Source organism: Vombatus ursinus, unplaced genomic scaffold (assembly GCF_900497805.2).
Source record: "Vombatus ursinus unplaced genomic scaffold, bare-nosed wombat genome assembly UNPS02014781.1, whole genome shotgun sequence".
Lineage (NCBI taxonomy): Eukaryota > Metazoa > Chordata > Mammalia > Diprotodontia > Vombatidae > Vombatus > Vombatus ursinus.
The window spans coordinates 46,950,346-46,969,347 of record NW_020954559.1 but is presented as its reverse complement, the minus strand read 5'-3'; the positions used below and the strand labels follow the sequence as shown (position 1 = coordinate 46,969,347).

Below are 19,002 nucleotides of genomic sequence, written 5' to 3'. Positions count from 1 at the left end.
TTTTCTCTTACCTCTGTGCCTTTGCTCTCTCCCCTATGTTTACTTCCCCTCCCTCACTTCACTCACCTCTACCTCTATAGATTGATATCAGTATCTTCATTGTCCAATTTATATTCCACAAATTTTTCCATGACCCCTTGTTTCCTACACAAATGTTTCATAGTAATTTTCCTGAATTTCTCCTATGCACTTCTCTCATTCCACTTAATATCTTATTTATGAACATGTTATTTCCCCCTACCCTCAAGCAATATCCTTGATAACAGGGCTTGATTTACTCTAACATTGAGCCACCAGCACCTGGCACACATCAGGAGCTCAATAAATGTTCAGTCAATAGTTAATAAATATCTAGTAAGTGCCAACTCTGTGCTAGGCACTGTGCTAAATGCTGAAGATATAAAAAAAGACCAAAAAAAAAAAAAAAAAAAACCAAAACAGCCTCTGCCTTTGAGAAGTTCTAATGAGGGAGACAACAAACAAATATATGTACAACCAAGCTATACAGAGGAAAAATAGGAAATAACTGAAAAAAGGAAAGTGCTAAAACTAAGAGGGATGGGGAAAGCTTTTTGTTGAAAATAGAATTTTAGTTGGGAATAAAGGAATCCAGTGAAGCTGGTAGGCAGAGATGAGGAAGGACAGTATTCCAGGCATGGGGAACATCCAGAGAAAATGCCAGGAGATGAGAGATAGAGTGTCTTGTTTGAGGAACAGCAAGGAGGCTAGTGTCACTAGATCAAAAAGTATGTGGCAAGGAGTAAGATATAAAAAGATTGGGAAGGTAGAAGATGACTAGTTTATACAGGGATTTTAATGCCAAAGAGAGTCAATTGTATTTTACTCTAGAGGTGATATGGTTTGACCTGTCCTTTAGGAAAACCACTTTATTATTTTTTTTCATAAGTCAAAGAGCTTTATTCCAATGTGGTAACTTGGGGTGGGGAGGAAGGGAGTTGCATTTAATCTTTCTCCTCGTCATGCCTGCCCCTCCCTGGACCTTCTTGGCATTGTCCACTTGACCCTGCCTGCCAGGCTGCCCGGTAGGGTAAACCAAGGGAGAAGTCGACGTGCATCTGGGAGTCTAGGCGCACGTGGGGATGGTCACCACCAGCTTTCGCAATCTGATGTGCCTCTGGCGGATGAGCATCCGCACTTGTTGCATGAACTTGGACAGACCAGCTTTCAGGCCCAGGATGTAGTCCAGCTTCAGCTTGCCGTCGTCCAGGACGCTGATGCGCACCAGCCTCCGGGGCAAGGCGTTGCCTTCAAACAGCCACCACGCGTCCTTGTGCTCCGGGTGAGCAGCTCCCGCGTGGCCCTGCAGATCTCCGTGGCCAGCGTGAACTTGACCCGCAATACTTCGCGCTTGTGGCGGAGTCCGTACTGGCCTATCAGCTTCAGCTCCTGGTCCAGGCGCGACTTTTCGACGGGCCACCGCGGGGTCACGTTCGTCTCCCTACACACCCAGCTCCTGGGGACCTGCACCTTGACCTAGCAGGACAGTCTGTTACGCGCCTCCTGCACGCTTCAGAACAGACCAGGAAAGCCGGAAAACCACTTTTGTGACTGAGTGGAGGATGAATTGAAGGCAGGGGAGATGAGGCCGACTGACCCACCACCAGGAAATTGCAAGTGCAAGGGGATAAGGGCCTGCATCAGAGTGGTGGCAGTATCAGAGGAGAGAAGGAGGTGTACTCGAGAAATGTTGCAATGATGAAATTGATATAAGTTGGCAACATATTGAATCTAGGGGAGGGGTATCAGTGGTAGGAGTTGAGAATGACTCCTAAATTGCAACCCTAAGGGACTGGGAGGATACTGTTGCTCTCCACAATAAGGGAAGATAAGAAGAGGGAGGGCTTAGGGAATAGATGAGTTCCGTTTCAGACATGTTGGGTTTAAGATGTCTAGTGTACATCCAGTTCAAATTGTCTGAAAGACAGTTGGAGATGTGAGATTAAAAATCAGGAGAGATGGATCAGGATAGTAGTTTCACGTCAATTAAAATATAATCAATGGTGTCAAAAGCTGCAGAGAGGTTAAGGAGAATAGGGATTTAGAAAAGGCCATTGAATTTGGCAACTAAGAGATTATTGACAACTTTGGAGAAAGCAGTTTTAGTGCAACGGTAAAGGAGTTTAGCCACAAAGGGCATAAAAGAGGTAAGATGATAGCTAGGATGAAAGCATAAAGTTTTTTTTTGTTTGTTTGTTAGTTTGTTTTTCAAGATAGGGGAAACATGGGTATGTTTAAAGGTAGTAAGGAGGGAGTAAAATAGGGAAAGATTGAAAATTAGTTGGCAGAGTGGGGTGATGGAGGGGGCAATCTGTTGAAGGAGGTAGGTTGCAATGGGATAGTTTCAGCAGGTAGAAGGGTTAGCCTTGGAAAGTAATTTATTGAATGGGATTTAGTCCACTGTTGGACAACAGTAACAAATCAGAAAGTTCTTATGCAGATTTGGGATCTACCACACTGTTAATTTTACACATAGATATTAGTTCTGCCAATTGAGCAGCATGAAATGCCCACTCCCACACACCTATGTGACAACTCTTCAAATATCTAAACGTAATTTTCACATCCCTCAAGTCTTTTCTTCTCCAGATTAAACATCCATCCCCAAATTCCTCAATCATTCCTTATTAAGTGACTCCTACCACTTTGGTCACTCTCCTCTGGGGCCTCTTTTATATTTCAATGGCGCCAGTAAAGTCTGGAAACTGATACGTCTGACTAGCCTAGAATACAGTGCAACTATTACCTCCCTTACCCTGAACCTTGTGTTTCCATTAGTCCAGCCTAAGTTTGCATAAATTTGTTTGTTTGTTTTCAACATAGTGCTATACTCTTGACTTACATTAAACTTGTGGTCAATGATCCCCCTCAGGCATTTATCTCATGAACTGCTGTCAAGCCAAGTCACCTTCAATCTGTACTTAAGTAATTTAAATTTTTGGAACCAAAAAGAGAAATTTAACCAATCCCTTTTGAATTTTTCTTGTTGGCTTTATTCCATTGCTGTAGTTAATGGAACTTCCTTCTAAGACCATTTCTTTCATACAGGATTTTAACTCTCTCATTTTAGTCTTATTAAAAAAAAATAAGCATTTTCCATTATCCAAATTATCAGTTAAGTATAGGGGCAAGGACAAAGCCCTGTGGCATATCATTAGGTAAACTCTGCCTCTAGATTACTACTAATCATCATTCACATGCATAAGTGTATTCAACTATTTTTTAATTCACCAAATAGTACAGATTACAGTTTGCTTTTCCCTGTATGGTCATAACAATATCACAAGAAACAATTAAATATGTTGCATAAATTAAAATATAGTGGATGTTATAGCGGATGGAGGAAAGAAAACTGGACCTCATGACAGGAAAATTTAATTCAAGTCCAGTCTACTATAAACTCTAAGAGAGGAAGGACTATCTTATTTTTTCCTTTGTAACTCCAGGGCCTAGGAGGCTTCTAGAACACTAACTCTGCTATGCCAAAATTGTGTGAGTAATGCCTAAAAGAAGTACAATTAAGGAATGTGGAGAGTTCTCAGCGGAAGGTCTCTCACCACAGAGGAAGTTTCTTGTTGCTATAAGCTCAAATCCAAACATCCTTAGAAAACAAATAAGACCCAAACACAATGAAAGGCAGAGCAGAGAGATAGAAATTCTCACTTTGGTAATCATAAAGAACATATCTGTTACTCAGCGTTTTTTCAACTGGAAGGGGTGGATAAACTACCAGTGAGTACCTTTCAAGGTTACCTGTGGGTTAAATGTATAGATGTATTTTTATATCTAGGCAGCTAGGTGGAAGAGGGGATAGAACTCTGAGCTTGAAATCAAGAAGACTTGAGTTCATTTCTGATCTTAGACATTTACTAGCTGTATGAACCTGGGCAAATTATTTAATCTTTGTCTGCCTCAGTTTCCCTAACTGTAAAACAAGGAAAATAATAGCACCTACCTCCTAAGGTGGTTGTGAGGATCAAGGATCAATATTTGTAAGTCATTTAGCACAGTGCCTGACACATAGTAAATGTTTAATAAATGCTTGTTTCCTGTGTACATATTGTTTTCCTGTTGTAGGATATAAGTAGGATGATTTCATTTTTTTTTTATTCCCAGTGCCAAACACAGTGCAAGGCACATAATAGGCACTCTATGTATGTTTTTAAAATTGAATTAAATTAAATGATTCAAAATGCAATCATGCCTTTATGTTACTTACAAATTGATAAAAGAAAAGAACATGTTTACTAATAAGGTAAACATCATCCACTACATTTACTATTTTGCAGCTACTTTAGCTTCCTTTACAATGACACCAGTGTGTGTGCTTGTGTGTATACATGGACACAAACATGCATACCACAATGTATTTATATAGGTACTACATATATACATATATATACATATACTACATATATACATAAATAGGTACTACATATATACATAACCAATATATATCTATTATATATACATATATACACATATGTATATGTTTTTTTTGCTTCATTTTCCCCTGTTCATTAGTAGTATTCCCATAGTCCTTTGTATTTTTTCCACAAGTCATTCATAGCCATACTTTTCTCTTTTCCTACTTTATATGGTTTTAGTCTAGGATCTGGCTTGAATTACTGAACCCCCATACCTCCTTACTCCTCTCCTGATTACCTACGTCACTTTTAAAAAAAATATCATTATGAAATGGCATCTCTCCTTAAGATCTCGTGGCAACTCCTATTATTTAATGGGTCAAGTCCAAGCTCCTACCATTGAATCTCAAAGTTTCAATGTTTCCTGGACAGCTTCAATCTTGTTTCTGGGGCCACTTTTACTTCTCATCCCAGAAACAAATATTTAAATCTCACTTTTGTACCTCTCCCACTCTAGACTTGGAAGCATCTCCACAATTGCTACATATTTCTATATCATCTTTCTCAGGTCCTTCCTCTAATTTCTCCTAATCCCAAAGCCCTCTCTCCAAAGGCATTGGATGGCAACCTTCAATTGAATAAAAAGTTTCAGAAATTGTCACCTGATGATTTTGAAAACATTGTTTTCTAATTTTATATCTGATTTTTAAAATTAAAATCATTGAGAATTTTAACTTTTCCTCCTGTTTTATTTTGTTTACACACATACATACACACATATTCTGATAGACCTAATTGGTATGCTTTCAGATAAATCAAATGGAATAAATGGTGAAAGGTAATTTTAAAATATTTAAATGGTATTTTATTGATAGCTTTTGTTTTTGTATATCCCATGTAAAAACGAAGATCCTTTAAAAACTGAATAAAATTAATAAGTCATAGGTGTAAAGGCATCTTTAATGTTTAGAATAAAACTTTGTTCATTGTTAAGAGAACATTTTCAAATGGAAAAATTAAAATAATGACTTGTCTGTCATGGTTGTATGATTTTTATTCTTGCATCAGGAGATTGTGCGAGATGGAAGAACGACTGATGTTGCTGTGTGCAACTGCTTTTCAGGAAAAAAAAAATTGGAGCCAGCATATTTCCTAAAAGAAATCAAGAGTTACTTATTAAACATAGGAAGTTCCTGCATCCCTAAAATAAGCTGAAAAAGCCAGGAGAAAGAAAGAGATATTGAAAGATGCTGACTTGACAAGAGATGAATGCATTTTTTGCTTAAATGAATGGTCAAAATGTGAAATTAAGAAAAAAAATCAGAATCCTGTATTTCTGTGTTTATAATTTTCCCATTAGTTATCGGGATGCTGTCTTTATTTTGCAAAAATTTTGCATCAGCTTTCTCCCATATACTTTCATTTCCATATAGATGTTATTTAATATAATAAATTTTCCATAGTAAATGAACTTTTGAAAGAATTTTTGTTAGAATGTGTAAGTAAAGTAACATTTTTGTTTTTTTTTTAACATTTGTCTTCTGATTCATGGTATCCTATTATATTGTCTCTTATTAGCTCTTACTTATGTACACATTTTATGCTATATTCATTTTTAATTGTTTGAACACTGCTTTTCAAGTATTCTAATGTCTCTATTATTTCTTTGTTCTCTTCAGTTAGGTTGTCCCTTTTTTCACCACAATGATCTTGTCTTATGGGATGATATGTGATGCTAGGGATATATTTTCACTAGTCTTGGCTCTTAAGGTAGTCACTTCATTGCAACTTTCCATTTTGTCTGTTATTTTAATGACAGTCCCCAGTGGGTTGTCAATTTTATATGAGTTCGATGCCTTTAACCTATCTAAACAAGCAAAAGGAAATTTCAATGGATATGAGTAAAGATGCAAATGTCACCAAATTTGGAAGACTGAAGATAACAATAACATGAAACTGCCAATGTTTCTCCTACCTCTTTGCCTTTGCCTTTATTACTTTTTTTTTTGCCTGGAAGGCCCTTCTTCCAATTTCTATCCATTAAATTCCTGTGTATTTTTGAAATCCAACTCAAGTTTAAATACCTGCATGATCACCATCCAGAAATACTGTGTTGTAGCAGAACAAAAGCTCAACTTGATGTCAAGGACACATGAGTTCAAACCCCACCCTTTATAATTCCCAGCTATTGATGAGATGGAGTGAAGGCCAGCTACAAAATGGAATTGGTTTGAAGTGGGAATCAAGAGAATTGTTGTGGGAATCAAATAGCCATGGAAGTCACCTCCATTAACATCAATTTCCTTACCTGTATGTAGCATCTGTCCTTAGATTAATTACTCTTTCCTAACCCTCCCTTCTACTAGAGGGCTGAATCCTCAAAGTTCTGGGGCTACACAATGTTTAGGGGTACCCCAGAGGTGTTGGTGGGCTATTTTTCTTATTCAATAGTTTAAAGCCTCCAGTGGTATGCTCACTCTCCTACCTTATTTATAAGTTAATATCAGAAAGCCAGGTCTAATTCTTTTTTTTTTTTTTAAGAAACAGATATTTGCTACTTGTTTGGATTATCTTGTACAAAACTCTGTGGTACAAAACAAAAGTCTGAGAAAAACCAGCCCACTGGTACTTATAGTGTCCAGGGCTCAAGCATATGTTGCACACCCATTCAGTGAATAGGCCTCTTTAAGAAGTGAGTCAAGGGATGGCCCCTTTAATAAAAAAAAAAAAAAATGAAACTGGGAGGAGAAGACCCTGAGGGTTGCTGGTCAAAAGAGAAACAGTTACTATTTACATTCACTCTGAGCCAGGAGGGCCCAAAAAATAACCTTTAAATGATGCTTGGGCAGGGACCTATTGCTGTTTAGCCTATTCCTGAATGAGTGTTACCTCACTCAAAGTGAGAACCTGAAAAGAGGTTAGCTTAAAAGGGCCAGGGTTTCCCATTTTGACCTGGGCCATCTCCAGTCTTCCTGATGAATATCTGGCCACTAGACCCAGATGGCTCTGGAGGAGAAAGTGAGGCTAGTGACCTTGCACAGCCCTCCTTCTCTCAAATCAAAGTCATGCCATCATTTCCCTGATGTCGTGGTACTCTTTGAGAAGGAAGGATAAACACAACCTATGAGTAGTCCCAGCTGCCAAAACAGGGACCCAGATGTCCAGTTCCAGCTGGGTAACTCAGCTCGTCGTCCCTTCTCCCCTTTCCGTCTCCCCTCTCCCCTCTGTTCTTTCTGGGGTTTACTGGCTAGATTTCTGTCTCAAATACCAAGCCTTAAATCCAGTTCACTCTGGAGCTCATAGATTGGACAATAGTTCCCTGCCCAAGCACCACTTAATGGTTATTTTTTGGGCCCTCCTGGCTCAGAGTGAATGTAAATAGTAGCTGTTTCTGTTTTGGTTGGCAGCCTTGAGGGTCCTTCCCCTCCCAGTTTCTTTCTTTCTTTTTTTTTTTCTTATTAACGGGGCCATCCTTTGACTCACTTCTTAAAAGAGGTCTATTCACTGAATGGGCATTACCTCACTTGAAGTAAAAACCTGAAAAGACCTTAGCTTAAAAGGGCCAGGGTCTCCCCTTGTGACCTGGGCCATCTCCAGTCTTCCTAATGAATATCTGGCCACTGGACCCAGATGACTCTGGAGGAGAAAGTGAGGCAGGTGACCTTGCATAGACCTCCCTCTCTCAAATCAAAGTCATGCCATCATCTCCCTGATGTCACAGTCCTCTTCTAGAAGGAAGAACAAACACAACAACAGTAACATGTTACACAAGGATAGACCTGGATGTCTTTCTGTAGGGGTACTTTGGTATGGTGTATCTTTGATACATTGATACCTTTTAATCTATTTTTCCTCATTAAGTCCAATTTGTTCTCACCTTCTGATGCAGATAGTTCTGACAGCCACTGATGTGCATTGGAAACAGCCTGGAGGCTTATGAGAAAGTCAAAATCCTTCAGACTTATGGAATTTCAGCCAAAAGAATCAACAGAGTTAATATTTGTAAATTGCTTAGCACAATTCCTAGTACATAGGCAGTTAATAAATGCTTGTTCCTTTCTCCCTGAATACATTTCCTGTGCAATGTCACTCTAATATATCCAGTGGCATTCAAAGACATCTTTATATCCTTTTTCTACTTGGTCTGAAGTTTATGATTTATTTATTCAATGGAGAAATATGTTCACCTGGTTAAGTCATCAGGGTATAGCATCTTGATACTATAAGTGGAGTAAAGTAATCATCTTGGCTGAACCCCCCCCCCCCATACTTTCCCCTCAGTTTTAATAATTGTAAATATCGAGCAAATGTACTGCAATGTATTTGGCAAAGTACATAGTCCCAAATCTTGTATAGCCCTTAAGTCATTTGGGCAAGGTTTTACATTGTCCTTTTTAAAAAAGATACTCTCTTGCCACTTGTATTAAGAAAACTCAAGAAAAGTTGGTGTGAAAATTCATAATAAAAATCTGTTAAGTTGTTGTTGTTGTGTCATTCTGCCATTTCCAACTCTTCATGATCCCATGGACCATAGCATACCAGTAAAGTCCATGGGGTCTTCCTGGCAAGGATGCTGGAGTGTCCTTCTCCAGTGGATTAAGGCAAGCAAAAGTTAAGTGACATGTCCAGGGTCTTTGGTTTTAGTAAGTGTCTGGGCTCAGGTCTCCTTGACACCTAGGGCAGCTAAGTGACTCAGTGGACAGAGTGCCAGCCCTGAAGTCAGGAGGACCTGTGTTCAAATCTAGCCTTAGGCATTTAATAAGTGTGTGACCCTAGGCAAGTCACTTAACCCTACTTTCCTCAATTTCATCGTCTGCAAAATAAGCTGGAGAAGAAATGGCAAATCACTTCAGTATCTTTCCCAAGAAAATCCCAAATTTAGACATAACTGAAAAACAACTAAACAGCAATTACATAGTGCTTTAAGGTTTGCCAAGCACTTTACAATATTTTGGAACCAGCTAGGTAGCTCAGTGGATTGAACTCTAGGTCTGGAGTCAGGAAGGCCTGAGTTCAAATCTAACCTCAGACACTTACTAGTTGTGTGACACTGGGCAAGTCACTTAAAACTGTTTGCCTCAGTTTCCTCATCTATAGAATGAATGGGAAAAGGAAATGGCAAACCACTCAGATATTTGCCAAGAAGACTCCAACTGAGATCACCAAAAGTCATAAACCACTAATCGACTAAACAGCAATTCCTTGACTTTAAGGTCACCACACCAAGGGATAGAATTTGGTTAGGTACAAAGAGTAAGGAACATATTTGCTATGTGGTGGGATAATACAAATAAAATGTATAATGATAATATTATGTAGGGGAGTAGCAGGAAATAAATCTAAAAAGAACACTTCGGTCGACTTGGTCGTGGAAGTTTATGAAATTGATCGGCTAGGTTTGCAATATTAAGGGCTACTATAATGCCCAACTTTCATCCTGCTTCATTTTGGAATAAAAGTGTTAAGCTATTTATACTATTCAATTCGATAAGAACGCTGGATCTAGTGTCAGGAAGAGCTGAGTTCAAATGGGGCCTCAAATATTTACCAGCTTTGTGACCATGGACGTGTCACTTAAATTCTCTAACCCTAATTCCTCATCTATAAAATGGGGATAATAATAGCCCTTATGTTTTAGGCTATTCTGAAGATAAAATGAGATAATATTTGTAAAACGTTTTGCAAACCTTCAAACACTATATAAATGATAAGTGTTATTATTATTACCAGTTTGTTTATAATTTGTCATTATTATTATCATTGTCATTTTTATTATTACAATATTAGTGAATATAACCAATGGATTCAACTAAAAATCTAGTTGGACTAGTCCTTAGAGATCATTTAGTCCAATCCCCTAATTTTTCCCATATGGAAACTGACACATAAAATGACATATCCCTGGACTTTCCAATATTCTAATGTATTGGTGTCAAACTAAAATAAAATGAATCCCTGTCAGTCGTATATTGACTTAGAAAAATACAAATAAATATTATTTATGTTTTATTTTATTTTTACTTATTGTGTTAAACCTTTCCCAATTATATTTTAATATGGCCCACGTCTTACTCAAGAGTTTTTTGCCATGCAGCAGTCAACGAGTTTGACACCTCTGTTCTAATAGATCTGTGGTTGTAATGATATCGCTGTTCCCTCCCAGTACACAGATTGCAGGAGTGTGTGTATGTGTGTTTATGTACATAACTACCAAACCTGCGTGATTCTTGTCCATGTCCCACTTGTCTTGTACTGTAAGGATACCAGTGTAGTATATCCATTATCCTTTCCTCTAATCACAAGACAAGCCCATTTTCTTCACATAGGTCATAACAGTAGTTCCAGGTTTCAAACTCAGTGCCCCTACCTCCAAATACAGCTCAATGCACTCTGCTTTATTGCCTCTTTCTAGACTTATTTTCAGGTTTCATTCAGAATATGAGCTTTATCCCATAGACAATAGAAAGTGAGGTTTTTTTCAGGAGGGTAGTGACTTAATAAAAGTAGAGAATTAGTCACAGAAGGGTTGTGTGGAGGATGAACAGGAGAGCAAGGAAGCAGGAAAACCAGTCAAGAGACTATTGTAATAGCAAAGTGGTGTGACAGCTCTTTCTACATTAGAGGAAGAAAAGTGGAATAATAAAGTGATTTTTAAAAAAAGCAAGCAGATAGAAGGAGAAAAGGAAGAAAAACACATAGTAAGATCTTTGAATAATCCACAAATTGAATAATCAGTACTTGAGTAACGGGAGTTGACTCTGTTCTAAGTAACCAGCTATTTAGAATGACAGAAGAGAAAATTGGATAAAGCAAATTTGTAGTGTGTGCATGTGTGTGTGCACACATGTGCTCATGTATAGGACTGTGTGTGTACTTTTGAATGGTATGGCATTCCTATCTTGTGGCCGGGTGTAAAAGGCAGAACCTGAAACTAACTCCACAGATACTATTTTCTTTGGCGTAACACTTCCATGACAAACAAAATCCTAGTAATGCAAACCTCAATCTGCGAAGGTCACAAATTTCACATAAAATCAATTATAACAAAGTGTTCTTGTCTACAACCAGCTTTTAGTCATTGCCTTTTTCTCTGGTAACTACAAATAGAAGTTGAATAAGTGTTTGCTTGACATTCTTGCAGCAGCAAAGCAGTTAAAGGCCTAGAGTATTTGGATCATCAGTAAAAAGGCCTGTCCACTAGCTTATAGTTAGTGTGGCTATTTTATCACCCATTTGGGCCTTTTTCCAACTGTGAAAAAAGGTATATGGCATTTCATTATGTTAATGGGGCATGAGAGACACAAATAAAAAAGCGCTTGGTTCATACTGGGTACCCGTGAGAGGTGAATATTTTTAAATATCTGTAGGTGGTTCACTAACACAGGTAATTGAGTTCCGACATATTTCTCCTTTGAGCATTTCCACAGGGGTGTTCAGGAGTCTTGTAGGTGAGGGGGTGGGGTATGAATAAGAGAAGAATCCTTTTAAGGAAATACTGCATCCTAAGCTTGATCCTTCAAGGAATATTTTCTTAAGCTTTAATGCTGCCTTTTATGGCAATACTTTTTTCCTCAGAAAGGAGAAATCCCCATTTTTAGAGACACTGCCAGCAAAGGCCCCAATGCTGCTGTTTGAGTTAAGTGTGGAACAGAGGTATTTTGCAAAGGAACAGAGGACTTCTTACAGATGGTGCAAACGGTGATGGTGTGGGCATCGCCATTGCATGCATTGTGGGGGGAAATAGCTCCCTTGGTAATTATAAACATGTGTGAATTATTAACCTTCCATTCAGAAGGAGATTTTCTTCTGTCTTTTTTTGAGCTTCATGCCCAGCCTTGTAAGATTATTTTATTTGTTCTACAGTATAAGTAGAGTTGGTAACCAGGGAAGCAATTACGCCCTATTTTTTTTTTTAATTTAATAATTCTCTTAGTTCCATGGGACATTGTTTTACAAAATTTTCCTGGGATCTTTTCATTGTTAGGAAAGATGCAGCATATATATGTGTGCTTTTATACTTGTATTAAAAAATATATATATATATAACATAAACATACACATGCATATACATAAATATATACAGATACATTATATATGCAGACACAAAATCTCAGAAGAACTAGAAATTATTATCATCCAGAGCATAATGGATATATTGTGGATATAGCATATTTGTTTGTATTCATATATATTTTGGTAGATGGGCATCCATATCTGTGATGATTTCATGGATCTGAGGATCTTCCAGTGTGGAAATTGCCTCTTCTTATCTAGACCTTTTATGTGATGTACCTTTGGAGAAAGTTACACAGAACAGCGTGAGGTTAACTCATTTGCCCAAGGTCAAAGAAGTAGTATGTATCAAAAGTAGAATTTAAATCTAGGTCTTCCTGACTCAAAGACTGACCCTCTCTTTACTGGCCCCCAATCATCTCTCATACATATATAACATAGACATGTATGTATGTGTATTTGTATATATATGTGTGTGTGTGTAAATTCCATAATGCAGTTCTCTTTGAGCAAACCCCATCTCTATCTTAGTAGATAGTCCTTAGTGACTATTGCCAACAGGCAATCATGACGTCGCAAGACTTATGTGAAAACCAGGTTTATGGAATCCAAAGGATTCGTAGTCCTTACAGAAGTTTGTATTTTTATGACAGTCCAACAAAAGAAGGAGGATAAAACAAGAAGGGGCATGGCATGGGAGGGGATGGCAAAAGCCACATTCTTTTCTGTTAGGAACCACCAGAGGTTCCTAAACTTATTTGGCCTACTGCTGCCTTTAAAAAAAAAAAATTACTCACCACCCCCTTGGAAATCTACTTTCTTTAACCCCTTAATGTTTTTTTTTTAATTTGTGTCATTTCAAAAAAATTTTTTTTGAATTATGAATCTTAAATTTAATGATTTATTGTAAATTTTTGTTTTTTTCTGCATTGACATTTTGATGATGCAATATCATGTTTTGTAACTGTATAGTATCATACTGTAAACAAGTTATTACAGGCCTATATTCCTGCCGATGCATGCTGGACTTCCTGACAATGCATGACATGCTTGCCTGCCAACACCAGCTTGTTAAGATCTGTCGACGTACTTGACCACTGATTGGTTATAATTTGCATTTTGTGTGTTTATTTGGAAAATAACGTAACCACCACAACTTTAACTCTGTTACACAATAGATGAAACAGGTACAAATGGTTTTTCAAAATTTTCTTATCTTCTGTTCTTTCCTTATGCTTCCACTGCCCCCTTATTTTTATTCAACACCCCCCAATTGCACCCAAGGCTATTACCGCCCCCGCATGTTTACAGTGCCCTTCAGGGGGCAGTATCACCCACTTTGGGAACCTATGCACTCGACTACAAAGATAGGAGGGTTTGCTTATCTGCAAAGGAGCCTAACTGCACAAGCACTATCCCAGCCTAGCATACATTGGTTGGGGCCTGTCTTGCTTCCAAGGACACACAAAGTATCCAGCTCGGGGTACAGCAACAAATTATGTCAGCTCAGGGGGCGCTTTGTCCTTGACACATTCAGGGCTTCCTGCATGCTCTGGGTCCAGTGTTTCTGGAAAATCTGGCAACTCAAAAAGACAAGCTCATGGTACCCCTTAACAGCCCTTAATATTATGGATGAAAAATGTATTGCCCTTCGGCCATACTAGGTGTCTCAGAACTTACTAGTTCTGAGCTAGTTTGATCCTTAGACAACAGACACTTGGACTATCCTTGGGTGTATGCTTGAAACCATTTCATCTTGGTACAACCCACCAGACAATATACTCTGTTTTAATTATCACAAATTGAGCTGTGATTTTATCAATATAGGTATTCTCTCCAGTGATAAAGAAAGTAATCCATCCATTGCTGCCCATCCAGTGCATCTCTTATCTATATCTTACCCTCTTTGCAGTGCCCGGGGGGGGAGGGGGGAATCTAAGGTACTAATCCCTTTTCTTGATAGTATAAGAATATCAATGCAGGCAAGTCCATCCTTTGATTCTTGCGTCATGGCCAGCTATCTCCTTTTTTTCCTCTCATACATTCCATTGATGGCATCTTTTACTCTATTCATCCTTTGTAATTCTTTGCTTGTAATATCCTGAAGTCTAGACGTATCTACCACTGTCTCTCTCCCTTGCCCTCTGGGTGACATGTATTTTTAACTCTTCAATGACTAGTGTTCCTTTATTCTCTATTGTCATAACATTTGAGAACCTAGATTCACTTCCACTTCAAGTTGATACATCAATATGACATTAGTGGGGGATATATGTACATATACATACATGTGTACATATGTATATATATTTACATATAGGTTATTTTCCCACCATATTCTAGTCCTGGTCAAACAATATATGTATGCTGGTATTCAATCCTGAGTGCTACAGTTTTGTCTAGGGAGATTGAGGTTTTTGACCTGCCAAAATTATTATAGCAAACACTCAGGCTTTGCTGATGACAGTAATATGTATTAAAGACAAGAATGAAGCTAGATCAGTCATGGTCTGTTTAGTTTACCTTTTGTTTTCATCCAAATTCATTTTCATGCTAAACCAGAGAGGACCTTGGAAATATCTGATCTTAACTTCAATATTTTTCTTTATCATAGAGGTTTGATCTGTTCCTAGATATAGGACTCAACAAAACTTAATCTTAACCCTAGAACATTCTCCCTTTTGTTAATTGGGTGTGTGGTGCTTGTGACTAAGGAATTATTACTCTGCCATTATTGGGGAAAGGTTCTAGACACTAGACCTTACCAGACTTCAACTGAGATATCTTGGGTGTTTCAGAAGGCATGAGGCTATATCTCAGGAGTAGGGAACAGCACCCAACAGAGTTTACATAATGACATAACCAGAAATAGTTCAGAAATGTGAGATAGGAGTTGTCCTTTGATATATGTGACCTGGCCACACATTCCCTTTATGCATGTTATCCATGAGTGTATACTTACTCCTGATGTTGTATATATTTGTAAGACTATATCATCTAAATTTATGGGGTGAATATGCTTTTGTATTTTTTTCTTGCTATGCTATTCATTAGATATCTTTTCTTTACGACCTCTAGTTGAAAAGAGAAAAAGTAAATATGTCAACAGGGCTCATAAGCCAACTGTGGGGTAGATATTCTGGGACCCTCACAAAGGATAAGGGTCTAGCCCAGGTGCTATATTAGCAGAGTACTTACCAATTAGAGAAACACTTAGAGGAGGGTGACCAGCATGGTTAGAGTTCTGAAAGTCATCTCATATAGGGAATATTTAAAGCATCTGTGGATATTTAACCTGGAAAATAAAAGACAGGATTAATATAATAGCTTGTCATTTAGTCATTTTTTTAAGTCATGTCAGACTCTTCATGACCCTATATGGGGTTTTCTTGGAAGAGATACTAGAGTGGTTTGCCATTTCCTTCTCCAGCTTATTTTACAGATGAGGGAACTGAGGCAAATTAGGTTAAGTGACTTCCCCAGTGTCACAGAGCTTGTAAAGATTTGAGGTCAAATTTGAAATCCTGAAGATAAGTCTTCCTGATTCTAGGCCCAATGGTCTATCCATCGCACCATCTAGCTGCCCCAACAAGAACCTTAAAAATAATCTAGTCCAATCCCTTTATGTTATAAAAGAGGGAACTGAGGCCTGGAGAAATGAAATTACTTTCCTCAGGTAAATAACAGAGCCAGGATTGGAACCTATGGCTTCTGATGTCAAATTTATAATTTTTTCTTCTACATCATAACTCACATGGTATTCAGAAGAAGCAATACAAGGACAGTCTCAAGGTCTCTCTTAAGAACTTTGGAATTGATTGTGTGACATGGGAGACACTGGCACATGAGTGCTCAGCATGGTGTGCCTACATTAGAGAAGGTGCATTGCTCTATGAGGAAAACATAATTGAAATAGCTTAAAAGAAACACAAGATGTACAAATTTAGAGAATCCCCCCCAAATGTTCACATGGGCTATTTGTGCCCTACCAGTGATAGAACATTCTGAGCTCGTATCGGTCTGATCAGCCATAGTTGGACACTCTGAAACTTGACTCTAGTATATAATGTCATTTTGGTCTTTAAGAATAAAGGATAACAACAAATTCCTGTTTCAAGAGCTGCAATTTGAAAGAAGGAAAAAAAAAAGTCATAATTGTATGGGTTTAACCCATTCCAGTGAGTAGAAGTGGGAGTTAGGGGTGCTAATTAAAGAGGTAGATTTCAGTTTAAGATAAAAAGTTCTTAAAATTAAAGACATCTGGAAGTGGTATAGGCTGCATCCTAAGGTAGTGAGATTCCCGTTACTGGAGATATTCAAGCAAATACTGGATGACTATGTGTAGGAGATATATTACTAGGGATAAGAATTAGTTCAACTGATTAACCCCTAAGACCCTTTCCAATTTTGAGATTCTACAATCTATACAAAATTAAATGATTTTAAAGGCTTTTTGTTTGTTTTGTCCTTGGATACTGCACAATATTTGTGTGAGGTATGATTGCATTTGAAAAACACAGGGATGTTCTATTTTAGTTTAAATTATTTTTATATGAGCACAGTGTTGGTCTCTCTGTTCAATGACCCCACCCAAAACTGTGCTTAATAATATAGACTCTGGTCTATATATTTGAGCAAAATATTTCATTTAACTGCATGGCAAAGAGAGAGAGACTTTTTTTTTTTAAATAAAACATGTTTATTCACATCAGTATTCAGGGATTAAAATCAGGAAACTCTTGTAGGCCTTTAGCTGTTATACTCCCTCTCCCTTTCCCTCTCCCTTTTTGAGCATCATAAGGAGTTGAAAATTATGCACTAATATACGCAGAGAAGAAAAGGATCCAAGAATAATTCAATGCCTTATTTCTTTCTCCTTTTTTTTAAAGAACAAAACCCGACCCAAACCAGAAAGAAACATGAATCTTTGCCAAAGCCCTTGATTCTGCTGCTCCTGCTTCATTCCTGAAAGGGATGTTACCAAGGGCATCACAGTTCCTGCCTCTTGGACCTCAGTCTCAGTCTGTCTCCGAGGTCTTGGATCATGAAACAAGAAGCCTGTGCAATAAGGTTCATCATCTTAGCACATGAAAAAAATTATCTCAGTCTCTCCAAAACAGAAGGTTACATTCAATATGTTTGTGCAAGGGAAGTCACGAACAAAAAGACATCTGTTTAGGCTGAGCACAATAAGGAAGTAGTTCAAGAGCTGCCGAATTATCTTTCTCATTACAGGGCATCTTCACGTAAATTTCCTTGCCAGGTAGTTTGCAAAAAAGTTGATGAAGCCCGATGGGCGAATACCAATTTCGTGTGACTTAGCTGGGGGAGCCACAGCCTTCCACTTTCCATATGCTGAAGAAAATCACACTGGCATGAAGACATCTAAAAAAAAAATAGAGCACTTTGGATACCTTGGAGCAATGAAATGAGTTGGGTGCCTTTAAGAATCAGGCAGTAGCAGAGGTTTTCCTCTACTATCTGAATTTGCTCTTCTCCAAGACCCTGTTCCTTCATCTGTACATACCATAAGCTAGGATCATTGAAAGGGTTAATATACTCTTTAATCCATTGGTATTGGGGTTGTTGCTGTTGTTGTTGTGTGTATTTTAAGGAAACAGAAAAAAAAAAGTTACCATATGCAATCCTAGTTCAACTGAGAGTACTCACTTTTTTTTTTTTAAAGTAGAGTGCCACAATCCTAATTTAGGTCCAGAAGCACATGTTCTTGCCCCCTAGCCTCTCGTTTTCTTCATTGTGAGAGGCGATGTTCTTTGATAGACTAATTGTGCTCAGGACCCTCAGTAGGTGTTGAGAGAGCAGCTGTTCTCTGTTCTCTCTGGTGATGGCAATGGCCCACCAGCATACTGAGGGTGCTGCTGGGGCTGCTGTTGTTGATCGAGCTACTTCCTGAAGCAGTTGGCAAGCAGTGCCCAGTCAGCAGGGAGTGGTGAGGGTGGAAGGGGACCCAATCAGGCATGCTGCAATTTCTATCTGATTGATGAATACATGAGTGTGGAAACAACCCATTAAAAGTGGGCCTGTGACAGAGAAGCAGTTTGCCTGCCTTTCCTCTCTTCTAGCTACCTCTTTAGCATGACTGTAAGAGTTTAAAAATTATTTTTGTGAAAGAGAGGAATAAGTGTTTTTAACGATTTCATCAGTTTGAAAGAAAAATGCAAATATAGTGGATTTTTATAACAAGGAAACTAAATAAAAGGAAGAGCAGGTTTAAATTCTCTGAGAAAAATGAATTGGGAATCATCAATTAGACTGAAAATGTTAATAGTGTTGACATTTGCTTATCTCCACATACCCTTAACCCTCAACTTCTTGCATATAGAAAAAAATAATTCTATTGACTCAAAATTTACTTGCAAAAAGTGGAATAACTCCTTTTGGTTAAAAAGTAACAGACATTAAAATATTTCTTCTTAACTATAGTTACAGTTTCATTTTTCTAATTCAGTGCAGAAAATAATAGTAATAATTTTCTTTTCTTTCTTTTTTTTTTTTGATTACTGCAGCTGTTACTCCTTATTTGACTGTGGCAAAGAGTACTCCCTTGATCATCATCCTTAAATCCATACAAAACCAATTTTAT

General features: G+C 38.0%; 1 pseudogene; it reads right to left on the bottom strand.

Moving 5' to 3' along the window:
- Positions 1-962: 962 nt before the first annotated feature.
- LOC114046217 lies at positions 963-18,378 on the bottom strand (annotated as a pseudogene).
- Positions 18,379-19,002: the final 624 nt, after the last annotated feature.